Source organism: Crocuta crocuta, unplaced genomic scaffold, assembly GCF_008692635.1.
Source record: "Crocuta crocuta isolate KB4526 unplaced genomic scaffold, BGI_CrCroc_1.0 scaffold130, whole genome shotgun sequence".
Classification (NCBI taxonomy): Eukaryota; Metazoa; Chordata; class Mammalia; order Carnivora; family Hyaenidae; genus Crocuta; species Crocuta crocuta.
In genome coordinates this window covers 4,143,983-4,159,291 of record NW_027527920.1, presented here as the reverse complement: position 1 = coordinate 4,159,291, position 15,309 = coordinate 4,143,983, and the positions used below count along the sequence as shown (strand labels likewise).

Genomic DNA, 15,309 nt, shown 5'->3' with positions numbered 1-15,309 from the left:
CTTAGAAAGCAGAATCTGGGCCCTGGGAGTTCAGTCTCCTTGTAACAGGGGCTCCTGATTCTAGATTCCATCTGTGGACAGAAGCAGGAAAAATAAAATCAGTTCCTAATATTAGCAGCTCAGATGGAACATTCTTGGCGATTCTTTCTGAACTCTTTCTTCCTGTTGTTCATTTATTATGTGAGTCTCTTTTCTCTTGCACAGAGCATCTTGGTGTCTAATAGCATTACTATATGTATTTACTTGCTTTATTTTACTATATACTTAGTAACGATAAGCCTACTGAGCAAAGCTTAAGACTTCTTTGTAGTTTCATTTGTCCTGGGAATATATTCCACCATAGGTATGTAGTCAGGGTATTTTTTTTTTTCAAGTTACTTGAACTTACTCTCTTTGCCGTATGGTTAGGTCCTCAAATCAATTCGCGGTTATGTCCCATTGTGTATCTGTGTGCAAATTTGGGGAGGTTTTTTTTTTATAATTTTTTATTTAATTTTATTTATTTTCTTGAACATACAAATCATGTCCATTGTTAAAAACACATAACGATATTAAAAGTCCTATTTGGAGAAGTTTTCCTCCTCTGCCAATGCTCTCTACCCTGTTCCCCTTCTCCTCCACTAATTTCTGGTATATTCTTCCCGTGTTTATAGAAGTGTGTACACGCATATATATTGCTGAAGCAGCAATCTTCTTTCCTGCAGAATTTATGTTAAGGGTGTAGATGGGAGCCCAGTCCTGGAGGAGGAAATTATTTTAAATGAGGCCAATTTGGGGGCACCTGGGTGGCTCAGTTGGTTGAGCGCCTGACTTGAGCTCTGGTCATGAACTCACGGTTTGTGAGTTTGAGACCCTCGTCAGGCTTTCTGCTGTCAGCTCGGAGCCTGCTTCAGATCCTCTGCCCCCCATCTCTTTCTACCCCTCCCTCGCTGGCTCTCTCTCTCAAAAATAAATGAATAAACTTTTTTTAAAAAAATAAATGAGGGAAATGTGCTTTTGAACCTCACTCCCTGCTAGCTATACCACCTGAACTGGTCGTATAGGTTCTTTGAGTCTCATCTTCCTTATCTGGGAAATGGGGTAACAATTCCTACCTTTTATGGTTCAGGCTAGGATTAAGGTCTTCCTCATATCACATTAAATAATTAAATCCTAGATAGTTGGATGGTGAGTGTTCACATGCGTTCTTACACATGTGGTGGGTGTGAGGGTGCGGGGAGGGGGAATCCTTTCTTCGAAACTTAATGATGTGGGCTGACAACTCTTTACCCAGAATCCTGGGAGCCAGATGTGTTTTAAAAATCAAAAGATTTATAGTTCGGGGCACCTGGATGGCTCAGTCAGTTGAGCGCCCAACTTTGGCTCAGGTCACGATCTTGCAGTTCGTGAGTTCGAGCCCCGTGTCGGGCTCTGTGCTGACAGCTCAGAGCCTGGAGCCTGCTTCAGATTCTGTCTCTCTCTCTCTCTCTCTCTGCCCCTCCCCCACTGCTCCCTGTCTCTCTGACTCTCTCAAAAATAAATAAACATTAAAAAAAATTTTTTTTAAAGAAGATTTATGATTTTAGTAGGTGCTAGCGTGGGAAATCTGTTCAGGGCACGGTACTCCTAGCAGAGTCTGAAACAGCACCTTCTAGTCAACCATAGTATTTCTGCAGCAAAATGCATGAATGTTTACATCACGTATAAAGATTCCTAGGTCAGCCTAAGTCAGATTCTGGTGCTAAATGGGTCTGTGGTGAACTGTCAAAATCAATTTTTCATGTTTGAGATCTTTCTGGGTTTTGAAACTGTGGATAAGGTGCCATACCGAAAGATCATCCTTAACAAAGTCTTAACCTTTTCAAAGCCATTTCTGACAATATGACGTCAGCGTGTTGTGCCTGCATCTTCGTATCCCTCTCTCTTCTCATAGTTGAGGACATAGTGGACACAATGGAGTTACAGGGGTCCTGGGGCCCCGAAGGTCAGCCTTGGTCATGCTAAGTAATTTCCACGTTTGGTGCAACTGTATCAAGATTATGAAACCTATTGCTCGTACACCAGCTTCCTCATTTATCCCTTTTCTACACACTTCTAGGAAATGACATAGGACAAAATGCTATGGCATAGTCACATGCATGCACACACCATGCCCAGAGGATGAGCAGAAGCACTCTTTCGTGTCCAGGCTCCGATCCCCATGAATCAGGTGATGTGGGGCACTCCAAAATCAGCGTGCGAATGTCAGCTCCGAGTCATCCAGGCCTAACGCGCAAAAGCTCACGGTGCCAGTTCTCACTGGGAATCTGGGGTTTGAATCTATGCTGTGGGTGGGATGAGGGAACCCCCAAGCTGGACAAGTCAAGTGGTCCCAGGTTGGCAGTGCCCCCTCGTGGCTGGAAGAAACCAATACAAACCGTCCCAGGAGGGAAGTGTTCTTAATCTGATTGACTGAAGAGAAACTACCAAAAAAAAAAAAAAAACCAAAAACCAAAAACCAAAAAAACACTCAAAGCAATGAGTCACCATGAGCAAGAGTCATCAGAGGCAACAAGCAACAGATTTCAAACACGGTTTCTCAACCTCAGAGCTACTGACATCTTGCCAGGTGCTTCTTTACTGTGGGGGTTGTCTGTGCATGGTTAGCTGCATGCCTGACCTCTACTCACTGGATGCCGGTGGCTTGCGCGCATGAGCACGCACAAACATACACACACACACACACACCAGTCATGACAACTAAAAATGTCTGCAGACATTGCCAATTGTCTCCAGAGGGAAAAATTGTCCCCACTTGAAAAGCACTGTTTAGCTCCTCAAAGATTTCAAATATTAGAATCATGGGATAGGTCACATGACCATGATAACTATGTATGAACCCAAATAACTATGTATGAAATGCTTAAAAACTTGAAAAATGGAATGGAAAACAACGATCAAGGAATAAGAAACCACCAAAGATTATAGGGAGATGTTTATAAAGACTCAAACAGAATGACTGAAAATGAAAAATTAAGAATTCGGTGTATGTGTTAGACACAGATAAAGAAAGAATTAAAGAAATAGAAGAGAGATTTGAAGAAATTACTCCAACTAATCAGAAGAGCCAAAAAGAAAAAAAAACAAACAAGGAAACTGTGACCGCATGGATAAAAGACAAGGACAATGTGAGAGAGACGTTAAGGTACAAACAACGAAAGCACCAGAGGAATGAATAAAGAGACTGAGAGAAAAGTAATATTTGCAGAGATCACGCTGGAGACTTTTCAGGATCCATATTGGCAAGAAGTCCCAGAGATACCTGGCAGGATGGAAGTTTAAGTTGTTGCTGTGAGTTTGTTGTAGGAAAGCTGAGGACTGAACCTCAAGGGATTATGACCAAAACAGAGACACCAATGCAACCCAGGGGTCCACAGGAGGGCCGTGGTGGCATCAATGGAATGGATGTGGGATTCCTGGGAGTCATTCGTGTGGGCAGCTGACCTGAGCTCAGCCTTGAAGGATGCTGAAGGACATTCATCTAACGTTGAATCCAGAGACTTTGATCTGAGCCTTTTGCTCCCGGGACGACCCGGGAGATTAAATGGAGGTGGGAGGGTGAAGTGCAGAGAAGAAATGGGATGTTCTCCTAAGCAGAAGAGCCTGAGCAAAGGCATGAAGGGAAGACTGAAGGCTTCATGAGCGAAGAACAAAAGGAGGGGCGCCTGGGTGGTTCAGTTGGTTGACAGTCGGACTTCGGCTCAGGTCATGATCTTGCAGTTTGTGGGTTCGAGCCCCTCGTCGCGCTCTGTGCTGATAGCTAGCTCAGAACCTGGAGCCTGCTTCAGATTCTGTGTCTCCTTCTCTCTCTGCCCCTCCCCTACTCACACTCTCAAAAACAAATTAAAAAGAGAGAGAGAGAGAGAACAAAAGGAAATTTTGTTTGATGGGGTTGGGAAACATTTAAGAGGGCAATTGCAAACCAGACTGGATGGACAATGTGAAACCAACCTGGGGAAGTCCCTTGAGGAATAAGCAGATATGCTTGGACTTAAAACTTTAGGCCAGATGTTGGTACACTACAGCCCATGGGCCAAATCTCCCACCGCTTGTTTTCATCAATAAAGTTTTATTGGAGCACCACCATACTCATTCATTTACATATCATCTATGGCTATTTCTGCACCGCAATAGCACAGATGAGTAGTTCTGAGAGACACCGTATGGCTCCCAAAGCCTAAAATATTTACTTTATGGCCCTTGGGAGGAAAAGTTTGTCGACCCCTGATCTAGGCCGAGGCAGCCAGCCATGAGGCCTTTCAGCCAACAGATCAAGATGAAGAGGATAAACCCAGAAGTCGCTGAAGGGATGGTGTGTGTTGTAAGAGGAGGAGAAATGTGCCATGCATTTATTAATTTCCTACAGTATACCATCCCTCCACCCACATTATCATTATTGCTTTATGAGAAGCAATAACCACCCTGCTGTTGTTACTTTTCTATTTCAAAGATGAGGAAATAGGATCCAGAGATACCGAGTGGCATATCCAAGGTCAGCCAGTGTTTCACGTGGAGTTTTTTCAGATCCGATTTTGAGGTGGTTAGACTCCAAAGCCAATGTTCTTCCCACCATGCCTCGCTCCCTTTCAAGACACTGTGTATTCAAGGTGCCGAGGGTGGCCCCAGGCCAGCGCGTCGCTACTGTGTCCTAACCAGCAATAGCCCAAATTGGAGGCCTGGTGAACATTTCCCTCCTCTCTTGAAAACAGACCCAGGGACCCACTCTGACCCAGAAGGAGGGTACCTCAGGCCCACGGTTCCTCCAGCCTCGGCTCCCGACTTGTCCAAACATTGACTCCACCCCGTCCCCCTCCACCCCATGCCTCTGGAGCCACTGGCTTGGCCAAAAACACCTATCATACATCTTCCCTGCGGCATCAGCTCACAGCCTGATGCTGAAGGCGGTTGGGTGATCTGATACCATCTCTGTATCTATGCCAACACACGAGGGTTGGCAGCTGTAGGCATTACCACCCACAAGAGATGACCCAGTTGATTTGCAGCGAAATTGCAAACACCCTCTGCTCCTACCCCAGCCAGATCCTGGGCCCTGGACCAGAGCCCACGGAGGCTTGTTTCTACCCCCAGACGGGCTCCTGTTCCTCCCGTGACTAATTTGGATCTTCATCTGACAGCTACCCATGACCGCTCTGCCCAGATAGGGCCTCACAGACCTGCCTCTCGGTTTTGCGGTCAAACTGGTTCTTGAAACTTCCCCCGGCGTTCCAGCACGGTTTAGACTCTCTGTGGGGAACTGTAACTGGTGGCCCCTTGGGGCTGAGCTGGCTGGGGATTTGAGACACCCAGAGAAAGAGAGCAGGAAGGTGTGAATTCGACTTACGGCCTTGGCTGTCTAAATGGGTATGTGCCGTCATGGGGAGCTCCCCACAGTGGATCCCAATGGATGAGTCTTCCCTTATCAGCTGTCCATCGGGCCAGCCGCCACGTCACATGACCTCTGACCCTCGGTGCGCCTATGAGGAAATGGATGCAAGGCTAAGCAATCAGCCTCCCCAGAGCAGAAGGGAGGAACCCCAGGCCTACCAACAGCTGCCAGTGGGCAATTGTTACACCCTCCTACTCCACTGCCTTGGGAAATAGGCAGAGGGATATGTCAGCTCCCGGGGACACCACCCACATGGGTGGTGTTTGCTATGGTGCAGCTGTCCCAGAGGCAGAGGGAAGTGAGAGACCACTGGCTCATGCTTACCCTGACGGCCTTTCTCAGACACAGCCTCCTGGCTTAATTGCTGTAGCCACGGCCCGTGCTCACATGGAGTCCTAGAAGGAGAAAGACATTGGAGCCGGGAAAGGACAAGGGAGGTGAGCTTTAATGAGCTCAGCGCTGGGCACTCGGTGCATACGGACCTCAGCACATTTATTTCTTACACGTTATTGATTAGACTCTACGTATGCATTTCTGAGACATAAGTGTCCAGGACTGTGAAGTGAACTCCCTCTGGATCCTAGCACTGTTGGGGGTGAACTGCCTACGTGATCTCAGTTTACTCACCGGGGTACATAGGGACGAAAATACATTGATGATTTCATATCCTGGTTACAACGGTTAAATAATTTATGCGAAGTATGTAGAATGATTCCTGACGTGGAGTAAAAGAGGAGTGTTAACTAACGGTGGTTCTTTTTTTATTTATCACCTTCACGTTGCCATTGAGGGAACTGAGGCTCAGAGAGGGCAGTGACCTGCCCGAGGTCACACAGCTGGAGAATGGTAAGGCTGGGGTTCACTTCCAGGGCCATGTGATGCCCTTACTGCCCGTTCAAGTATTCTCAGTCCACGAGGGTCGAGCTAGAAAGAGAAACTTGGGTACCTTTCAGCCTCAGGGCAATGTCACTGCTGAGGCAGATGCCAGGAGCAGTGGCTGTCTCCAAAGAAGGGAAAGAGTCACCTTCACCAGGTCATGGGGCGAGGAACACAGGGAGGCGCTCACGGCTCCTCAACACCCCCAGGGTCCGGAGGGAACCCAGGAGGGGAAACGGCTCTGAGTGACGGGAGTCGACCGATCCCGGAACACCAGGGAGTGAGTGTAGAGAAAAGAGTCAAAAAGAGACCTCAGTTTCCCTCCCAGAGGGCGAGGCCAGTGGTGATGAAAGGGCCCCTGACAACAGATAAACAGGAAGATGAGTGCCCGACGCCACCGGCACAGATTCAGAGACAGAGACCAGCACCCACGCCTGAGCGGTGGTGCTGAAGCGTCGTGCGCCAGCCCGACATCAAAGCCCCAGAAGCCCCTTCCCGTGCAGCACCCTCCTCAGCCAGCCAGTGCCCGGGCACAGATGGGGCCGGACCCCTGGTGCCTGAGGGGAGGTACCCAGCCTCCAATTTTTCCAGCTGGCAGATGTGAGTGACCAGATCCAACCCCCCAGGGCGGTTCTAAGGACTGAGGTTAGATCCCAGGGTGGGATACAGAGCCAGTGCCCCTCGGAGAAGAGGTTGCCAAGCGGATTCAGTCATGGAACGGGAGCCAGCCAGAATCGATAGCCTTTGAAACGCTCATGGGCGGGCTGGAGACTCTGATTCTGCAGGTGAAGACCAAAGCCTTCTTGATAAACAGTGCTATCTGCTTAACGAATGCACTTCTAGGGCATTCAAGTTCAAAGCCAGTACAATACTGGCAGGCAAGAAGGAGAGGAGAATGGGGAGATGGGGGGGCTGCCTAAAGAGCCTCCTTACTTGCCGGGGTCCCCAAGACCCAGCCTGAGAGCCTGAGAAGGCTGGGCTGTGGCAAATCCAGCCCCCTCCCATGGCCCGGGGTGCACTGGTGTGCGAGGAGAGCTAGACTCGTGCTCACTCCCAGAAGCTTCTTTGGGTTTCATAATTGTTGCTCTGAAAATCTGTCAATGGGTCCGAGGGGCTCCGAGGCAGCTCTTTGGAAGACAAGCAGATGGCAGTGGAGGAAAGGAAAGCCTCACGCGTGCAGGGGACCGGAGCCTTTGAAAGGAGATGGGTTAACGGGGAGGGCATCAGAAGCCCCTGCCCAGCCTTCAGCCCCAGGGCCACAGTGCCTGAGGATTCACCCCTGCAGGGGGTGGGAAGGAAGGACTATGCAGCACCCAGCTCCACAGGCCAGCTTCCCGAGGGCCCAGGCTTGTTGCCTGGAGGCTGTGACCCTGGATTCTGGGCACTGTCTCCCACCCCCAAACTAGATGGTGAAGACATTGCAGCCGTAGTATTTCTCTACAGTACAATTCACTGTTTGATCCAGGGGAACGCTCAGCACAGACGTAATCTCTAAGGAGTACTTACCAGTAACTTCTAATTTAATCTGGAAGCGATCTTGTGATACTATTACGATTCCCATTTTACAGATGGAACATTCGAGGCACAGGGAGGAAAAGTAATTTGGGCACAGTCACACAGCTAGTAAATAAATGACAGAGCAAGGATTCGAGCCAGGCAGACTGGCCCTAGGGCCAGCTCTCACACTGTCGGTATGTAGCTCCTATGCTGGCGCCTGATTCCTGATCCCTGGTCCACCTTTAACCCCCAGGTGTTTCCGAGTCAGGCCAGCTCCTGGCTCAGCCTCCCTGTCTTCAGCCTCCTCTCCAGCTCAGCTCTCCCTCTGGGTTCGGGGACTACTGCCGCCTACAGGTCTCATGTGCAGAGACACAGAGCTCTAACAGGATCACGGGGAAGAAGGTGGCATGGGGACCCAGGCCTCTCCCATGGCGGCTAAGGGAAGGCAGAGGGCTGCCAAGTGTCAGAATTGGAAAGTTCCACATCTGGGCTATTCTTCGATGATCATCCAGGCCCCACAAGAAGAAAAAAAAAAAAAAAAAAAAAAGGAACAGGGGCTGTAAAGAAAAGGGAGCACCGTGGCGGGAGGTGATGAGATGAGCCCTAAGAGAGACCTAACCGTCTGGGCTGAGTCAGTCCCCTGGTTCGGTCCTGCCTGAAGACAGGAATTAATTGAGCTCAGAAAGAATATTTCCTGCTTCCATCCTCCCTTGCATTTCCAGCTCACTGAAGTCTTCCATGATCGCGCCCTAATCTAGCTGGAAGGAGTCTGCAAAGCCACAAGTGTCCCCGTGCTTTAGAACTAGGATGAAGTGAGGGGCGCCTGGGTGGCTTAGTCAGTTAAGCGTCCGACTTTCGCTTAGGTCATGATCTCGCGGTGCGTGGGTTCGAGCCCCGCGTCGGGCTCTGTGCTGACTGCCAGCTCGGAGCCTGGAGCCTGTTTCAGTCTGTGACTCCCTCTCTCTCTGACCCTCCCCTGCTCACGCTGTCTCTCTCTCTCTCTCTCCTAGAAATAAATAAAACATTAAAAAAAAAAAAAAAAGAACTAGGATGAAGTGTTCTCCAAGTAATAGGGACAATCTGCACAGATGGGCAAGAGAGCAAGAGAGCCCAGCCTCCGAGGACAAACAGGTTTAGAGCCTGGAGCCGAAATGCAGACGGAGCTGCAAAGCCGGGCACTGTCTGCCAAGGGACCAAGAGAAAAGACAAGTCCCGGCCTCTGGGTTTTATTTCTAGGCTTGCCCTTGTGCCAGGCTCCGTAGCCACCTCCCCGGGGCCTCCGTTTTATGTGGAAGGAGGAAGAAGGAAGAGGAGGGAAAAGAGAAGGGTGGTTAACTTTGCACCGACGGAGAGCTGGGCACCGTGCAAGGCGCTTCACATAAAATATCTCCCAAGGCCCTGGGGTTGGCGAGTAGTACAGCCCTGTCTTACAGAGGAGGAAACGGGCTCAGAAAGATGAACTGACATCTCCCAGCTGGGATGCAAAACAATGACAACAAAGAAAACAATAATACCAGTATACTAATACTTAACATTTATGAAATGCGTGCTGTCCTCTGGACAATATACTGACTTGTTTAAACCTCACCAAAACACCATTAGTTGGATATTATTATGCCCATCTTACAGATGAGGAAACTGAGCCCTTAGATGTCTTGCCCCCTTCCCCCCACTCCCAGGACCAGCGGGCACCACTGTCTTTCTTCCCCACGTCACAGAGCTGTCACGAGGGCCGTGGTATTGAGGAACCAAAAGCACTGCGTGTTTTTCCAGAAGAAAAGCAGCCACCGGGCCTGCCTCTGCTGACTTCCTGAAGTGGGTCCCTCTCTGGCAGCAACAGGCCCTTAACCACTGTTGCTGGGTTGAAAGCCCAGGGGCTCCTTCGGTTGACTGTTAGTTTTTCCTGCGTCCCCAGGCGGGAGCTGAATGGTTGAGAATGAGAAGGGTAGGAGGGGGAGGGGAGACCGCACCGCCGCTGCTGGGGCTGGAGTTCTGGAGTGGGGCGCACACAGGCCGCCCGGGCCGGGGACTGCCCCCCGCCACCCCGCACACCCATCCGTGCACAAGCTGCTTGCCGTCTCTCCTCAAGTCCTACCTGCATCACAGAGGGGTAGGGGCTTCGCTTCCACAGACTCTGCCCTGCTTCTCGGCACAGCAGCCCCAAGCAAGCATCACTCAGGAACCTTTGGTTCAGGGTCACCGGCCAGTTGGTGCCTCGTGAAGATGATGGGTGCTGGTTCTTGGAAGTGAGTCAAGGCAGGGGAGGGGGATGGGCACAGGAACCTTCTCCACCCGCCTTCCCCACCCCCCATGGGGAATTCCAACCCAGTAAGACATGGGAGCCAAGGCATCTGCATCTCGCCATCTCTGGGCAGTCACCCCCCATGCGCACCTCTTCCCCGAAGTCCGTTTGGTTCTAGAACGCCCCAGCTCTCCGAGGTCTCCTGCTCAGCGGCCCCAACCAGCCCCTACCCCCAAACCCACTCACTCTGCAGGTCCCGTCTGCTCTGGGAGCAGAGCTGGGGGATTGGGTGGGCAGGGGGAGATCAGGTGCTTCTCTGCACCTGATTTGGTCCCGCGTGGTCCCTGTCTGACCTCGGCACAAATGACTCGGTGATGGTCCTGCCTTCACAGCAGGGGCATGAACACATGTAGAGGAACTCACCTGACACACGTGAACGCGGACACAGAGGCGTGTGGACAGTGCCGGGGAGGACGGGAGAGGCGCCTACTCACTAGGCCGTGCGAGAGTGCCTGTCCTGGAGGACAGACGGACAGAGGAAGAGCATGCCCCGGATGGGGTCAAGGCACAAGGGGAGGGGACGCGGCTGGTGGGGTGCATACGGGGCTGGGGCTCTCCCAGGCCCAGTCTTACCGACAAGACCAGTCTCCGGCCCCATCCACACCCCCTCCTGGAGTCTGGGCTCAACCCCAGGCAGATCCCAGAGGGTTCTCAAGGGCAGAGCCGGGCAACACCTTCTGTAGCACAATCTCAGGGGTGCATCCAAGGACAGGTGCTCGGCCAGCACCCGCTGAGCCGAAGGCTCCTACCTGGCCAGTCTCCCCCAGCTCCCCCGTCCTCATCTCCTCCTGAGGTTTACTGAACAAGGGAGGACCCAGTCCCCACTCCCTTGGGTACCGTCCCACCCTTCCTGCCATGCTTCCTGCTTTAACGGAGCCAGGAAGTCACATTGCAAGGAGAGACGTCTAGGGAAGTCTCCCGATGGAATCAAACGTTCCGTGGCTGCAGGAACACCAGTGGCATCCCTATCCCCTAGGTCACCAGCTGGGTCCGCCGGCTGATTCCCCGACAGTGCTGGCCCCGTGGGTTTTCCCCGTATTCGCACAGCTCACCCCAGGATTTCTGGTGTGCGTCTCTGTGCATGTCTCCTAGAGGGATGACATAAACACCAGCCGTGAAAGCGGTGGGGGTAAAGGGGTTTGGCTGGGGAATCTTGATGCCAGCGCTGGACCCAGTTGGAAGGTCCAGATCCGCCCGAGCCAAGCTTAGGGAGACGACTGTGCACCATGGCAGCTGCATTAGGGGCTATGGCACTGGCGTCAGGGCTGTGGACTCACGTCAGGCCGTACGCTCTAGCTCATGCAGGATTTCCCAGGAGCCTGCAGTGAGAAATCTTGTCCCTCCGATGCTTCAACCCTTCCGCCTGGCCTGGGACACAGACACAGGGCATGTCAGGCTGCAGACATTGGCTCCGCTCCTCACCCAGGACCCCGGAGCTGGTCAGAGAAGCCTCCACTGCCTGAGCACCTGTGCCTATCACCCCAGGCCCCGACCCTGCTCTCTGATCCCCTGGGACCTGAGGTTTATAGGCCTGAGAGTCAGGCCGGGCTTCAGAGAAACCAGTCGTGGGAGCCAGACACAGAATTTCAAGACTTGCCTCTTCCACTTCCTCACTGTGTGGGCCTGGGCGGGTTACTTAACTCTCTGAGCCTTAACCTCTTCCCTCACCTGTAAAAGGGAGATGATAGCCTTCCCTCATGGGCACGATATGTGGATTAAACAAGGTAATGCCCCGACAGCCCCAAGCTCAGCAGCGATGGGCCCCCAGCAGAGCTAAGTAAACCTTGGCTACAATTATAAGCTGTTATAAAGCACTTGGCATGGAATAAATACTCTACAAATAAGCACCATGCAAGTCTAAATAGTTATTAATTATTATGATGACTAATCATCATTATTGTTGATGATAAACGTGAGAACTGCGACCCAAACACCAGCTCCCCCACTCAATCTGTCTGCAGATAGTTATCCCTCCTCAGGCACGAAGAGCATTCTGGGACGCAGAAAGATTGCTGGTCCTAAGCTTGCAGGCAGGGAGCACCGGTCTTCCCCACAGCCCTCCAGGCAGCACTGCATGGGCTGGTCTCACCCGGGCGGGTGACATTCACCCAAACACATCCCGTGTGGCCAGTCAGGCTGCTCAGTCTACCTCTGCTTGGCTCCTCTGCCCCTGGGTTGTTACATATTTTAGATATCACCTAAGTGAGAACACTCCTTGGCAATGCCTTGAGTGCTGCCTTCTAGGCAACAGGAAGACATGAATGTAAAGTGTGACCTGCAGAAATCCTGGTCCAGCCCCCAAAACTCTGTCTCTGGGATGAGAGCAGATGGGTAAGGAGCAGGCCCTGGTGAGCATGTGACTTTCACCACCATCCTGAAATGAATCAGAGCAAGGCTTCCGGAGGTACCGAGCCTAGCTCAGTTCCAGCATAGGAGGGGCCCAATAAATACATGACGGATAGTTGCATGGATGGGTGGATGGGTGGGTGGATGGATGGGTGGATGGATGGGTGGATGGATGGGTGGATGGATGGATGGGCAGATGGATGGGCGGATAGATGGAAGTATGTATGAATGGATGGATGGGTGGATGGATGGAAGTATGCATGGGTGGATGGATGGGTGGATGGATGGGTGGATGCATGCATACATGTATGCATCGATGGATGGAAGGGAGTATATTAATCATACGTTTTTATTTTTGCTGTTTCTGATGCTTTGGTATCTGGGGCTTTGCTGGCCAAGAAGAGACTGCCCCTCCCAAGGGTAGTCAATTCCTAGAGAAAGTAAACAACTTGCCTGTGAGTATACCTTTCATATGCAAACCAACCAATCCGCAGCCCAGGCCCCTCCCAGCTACCTCCTTTATCAGACTCAGACTCCAGGCCACTCTCCACCTTACCTAATCATCCCCGGGACAGGCACCAGACAACCAGGGACAGTGCCTACTGTGGTTATTTAGACTAGCTAATCCTGAACCTGCTCACCCTGCCCCCCTCGTCTCCTCCCACGGAAACCACTATAAAGACTCTTGCCCTGCTTTCTGCTCACTCCCTCTGCCTCCAGACTTATCCCACTACTTCCACAGGTGGCCCTGCACGATGTGCAGCAATTCTCGGGAACTGTAGGTAACAGACTCTGTCTTCACTGGCAAATCTCCTGATCTGATGGCCTCGCCGTACCTGAATAATAATAAAACCCGCATTTTAAAACAAGGAGGGGTGGAAGGAGGGGGGTGAGTAGGAAGGGAAGATGGAAACCAGGAAGGAGGGAGGGAGGCAAGGAGGCAAGGGAACAAGGGAAAAATGAAATGAAACTGGGTCTCAAGTTTCTGGAGGGATGATCTGAGCCACAACTTCGCTCTATGCCTGGAAGAACCAGCTTCCTCCTAGAAGGTTCTGGATGTGTTGGAGAGAATGTCTCTTCAAAGTGCCGTAGGTCAGCGATGAACACCACGTGTTCTCAGGACCTTTGGGGACAGACCTGGGTCTGAATCATGGCCCTGCTCTTTGCTGGCTGTGAGAACTTAGACCACTGACTTAAACGCCCTGACCTCATTTCCTCAACTATTAAATATATATACATATACGTACCTTCCACTGTCTTTGAAGCTAGAATAAGAAGATGCGTGCATAACGCAGTGCCCAGCTCAGCGCATGCACTCCATAAACAATGAATGTTATTACTTGGCTCTTATCCAGTCCTACACCCCTAGTACCATCTGCTAGAAAGACCGTGCTATGAGGTCTAAACATCGTCCTTGCTCAGAAGCCCCCATTTGGGGTCTCTTGGTCTCGGCCTCCCAGAGAGTTGTCTCAACCTCCCAGAGTTTGGGGCTTGGCAGGCAGGGCACCTGCTGCCCCCATGGGAAGGAACCTTCTAGAAGGGCCCCCTGCGCGATCGTCTCTCTGACCCCTTCCTGCGAAGATTTTGTTTGGCTTCCTGCTGATTTTGAAGTGAGGAGGGACGGACCTTTCCACCGGAACAGCGTTTCAATTTCCCCGTCTCCCCTGTACACCATCACTCAGTAAAAATAGCTAATTTTAAAATGGCTGCTCATATGATGGACGAGATTAATGGATCTTGAAGAGCAGCCAGTATCCAACCGCTCCTGCAGCCATGATGAAAGCTAATAATGTAGAAAATTCTGCCAATTCCTTTAATTCATGAATATTTAAGCCTGTGAAAAATCTGTCAGATTATATCATTTTTTTCTGGTGATTTTCCGCCTAAGTACGTCGGTGGCGGCCTGCCAGTTGCTCAAGAAACTTCAGCGGGAGCAAAATCGGTTTTGTTGTTGTTGTTGTTACCATGCGCTGTCGCGTTCTTGCTGAATCCATCCCTCACCCCAGGACTGAGTCAGGTTCGCCTGAGACGGCCAACGGCAACCCTTGGGACTTTTCCCTCAGCAGATCGGTTCTCCTCCCAACCCAAGAGCTGGAAGAGGCCTGTGAGAGCAAAGCCCGTGGTTTTCAAAGTGTGTTCCACGGTACCCCGGGGTTCCCCCGGTGATGGATCTCTGGGAGGCGTTTGGGGTTGGCAATGTCGAGTGGTTGGGGCTGCGGAACGTGACCCGTCCCCCACCCCGCCCCCCCGCTTCCCCAAGCCTTCCTGCCTTCCGTATTGACGTCCCATGGAAAATTTCCTTGGAAAGAAGTGCCGCCCCACATTTCAAAAATTAAAAAGGGATGAGCATGGCAATGACGGCATAGCCCACCCTCTCCAACAACAGGTGAAGAAACTGAAGCCCCCCCCCCATTCTCGCCCCCCGAGGGTAAGGAGTTTGTCTGCGTCCTAGGAAACATCAGCGGCAGCACGTGGACCGCCGCCAGGGACCCCTTTCCAGCACATTCTGGCCGCCCTCCTGACGGCCCTGCCCCCCTGTCTGGGGGAAGCAGGAAGCGGGGCCCTGATGACAGCAGCTCCCTGGCCCCCGCGGAGGGGCCCCGTCCAGAGCCTCGAGATGCTTCCCTGCAGAGACATGAGGAAGACAATGAGCACGCTCGGCGACTTGGGAGGGAGGGGCGGCCAGCTTCAGAGATGATTATCGTTCGGGGACTTGGCTGGAGGAAGGAGTGAGCTGCTTTTTATAGGAACTTGCAGTTCCTCGTTTTGTTCTCCACGGGTTGTTCTCCAAAGAAAGCGGCTCGCGTCAGCTGGCAGGAGCGCCGGGCAGAGGCGGCGGCTCTGGCCGCGATGGCCCGGGTTCAAGGCTTGCTCCAGCCGGTCA

The 15,309-nt window shown here is 51.7% G+C and overlaps 1 long non-coding RNA gene across 4 annotated transcripts; it reads right to left on the bottom strand.

Annotated features, from left to right (window-relative positions):
• LOC144216865 (uncharacterized) lies at positions 1–10,847 on the bottom strand. 4 transcript variants are annotated; one of them, XR_013330781.1, is made up of 6 exons: positions 10,443–10,847; positions 9,873–10,016; positions 5,729–5,799; positions 5,360–5,492; positions 2,128–2,375; positions 1–71 (listed from the first exon to the last, which is right to left on the bottom strand). It is a non-coding gene; the product is annotated as an uncharacterized LOC144216865 (long non-coding RNA). The 4 variants fall into 4 exon arrangements; XR_013330782.1 differs by lacking the exon at positions 1–71 and having other exon boundaries at positions 536–2,375; positions 10,443–10,536; positions 10,653–10,847; XR_013330783.1 differs by lacking the exon at positions 2,128–2,375.
• Between the last annotated feature and the right edge of the window lie 4,462 nt (positions 10,848–15,309).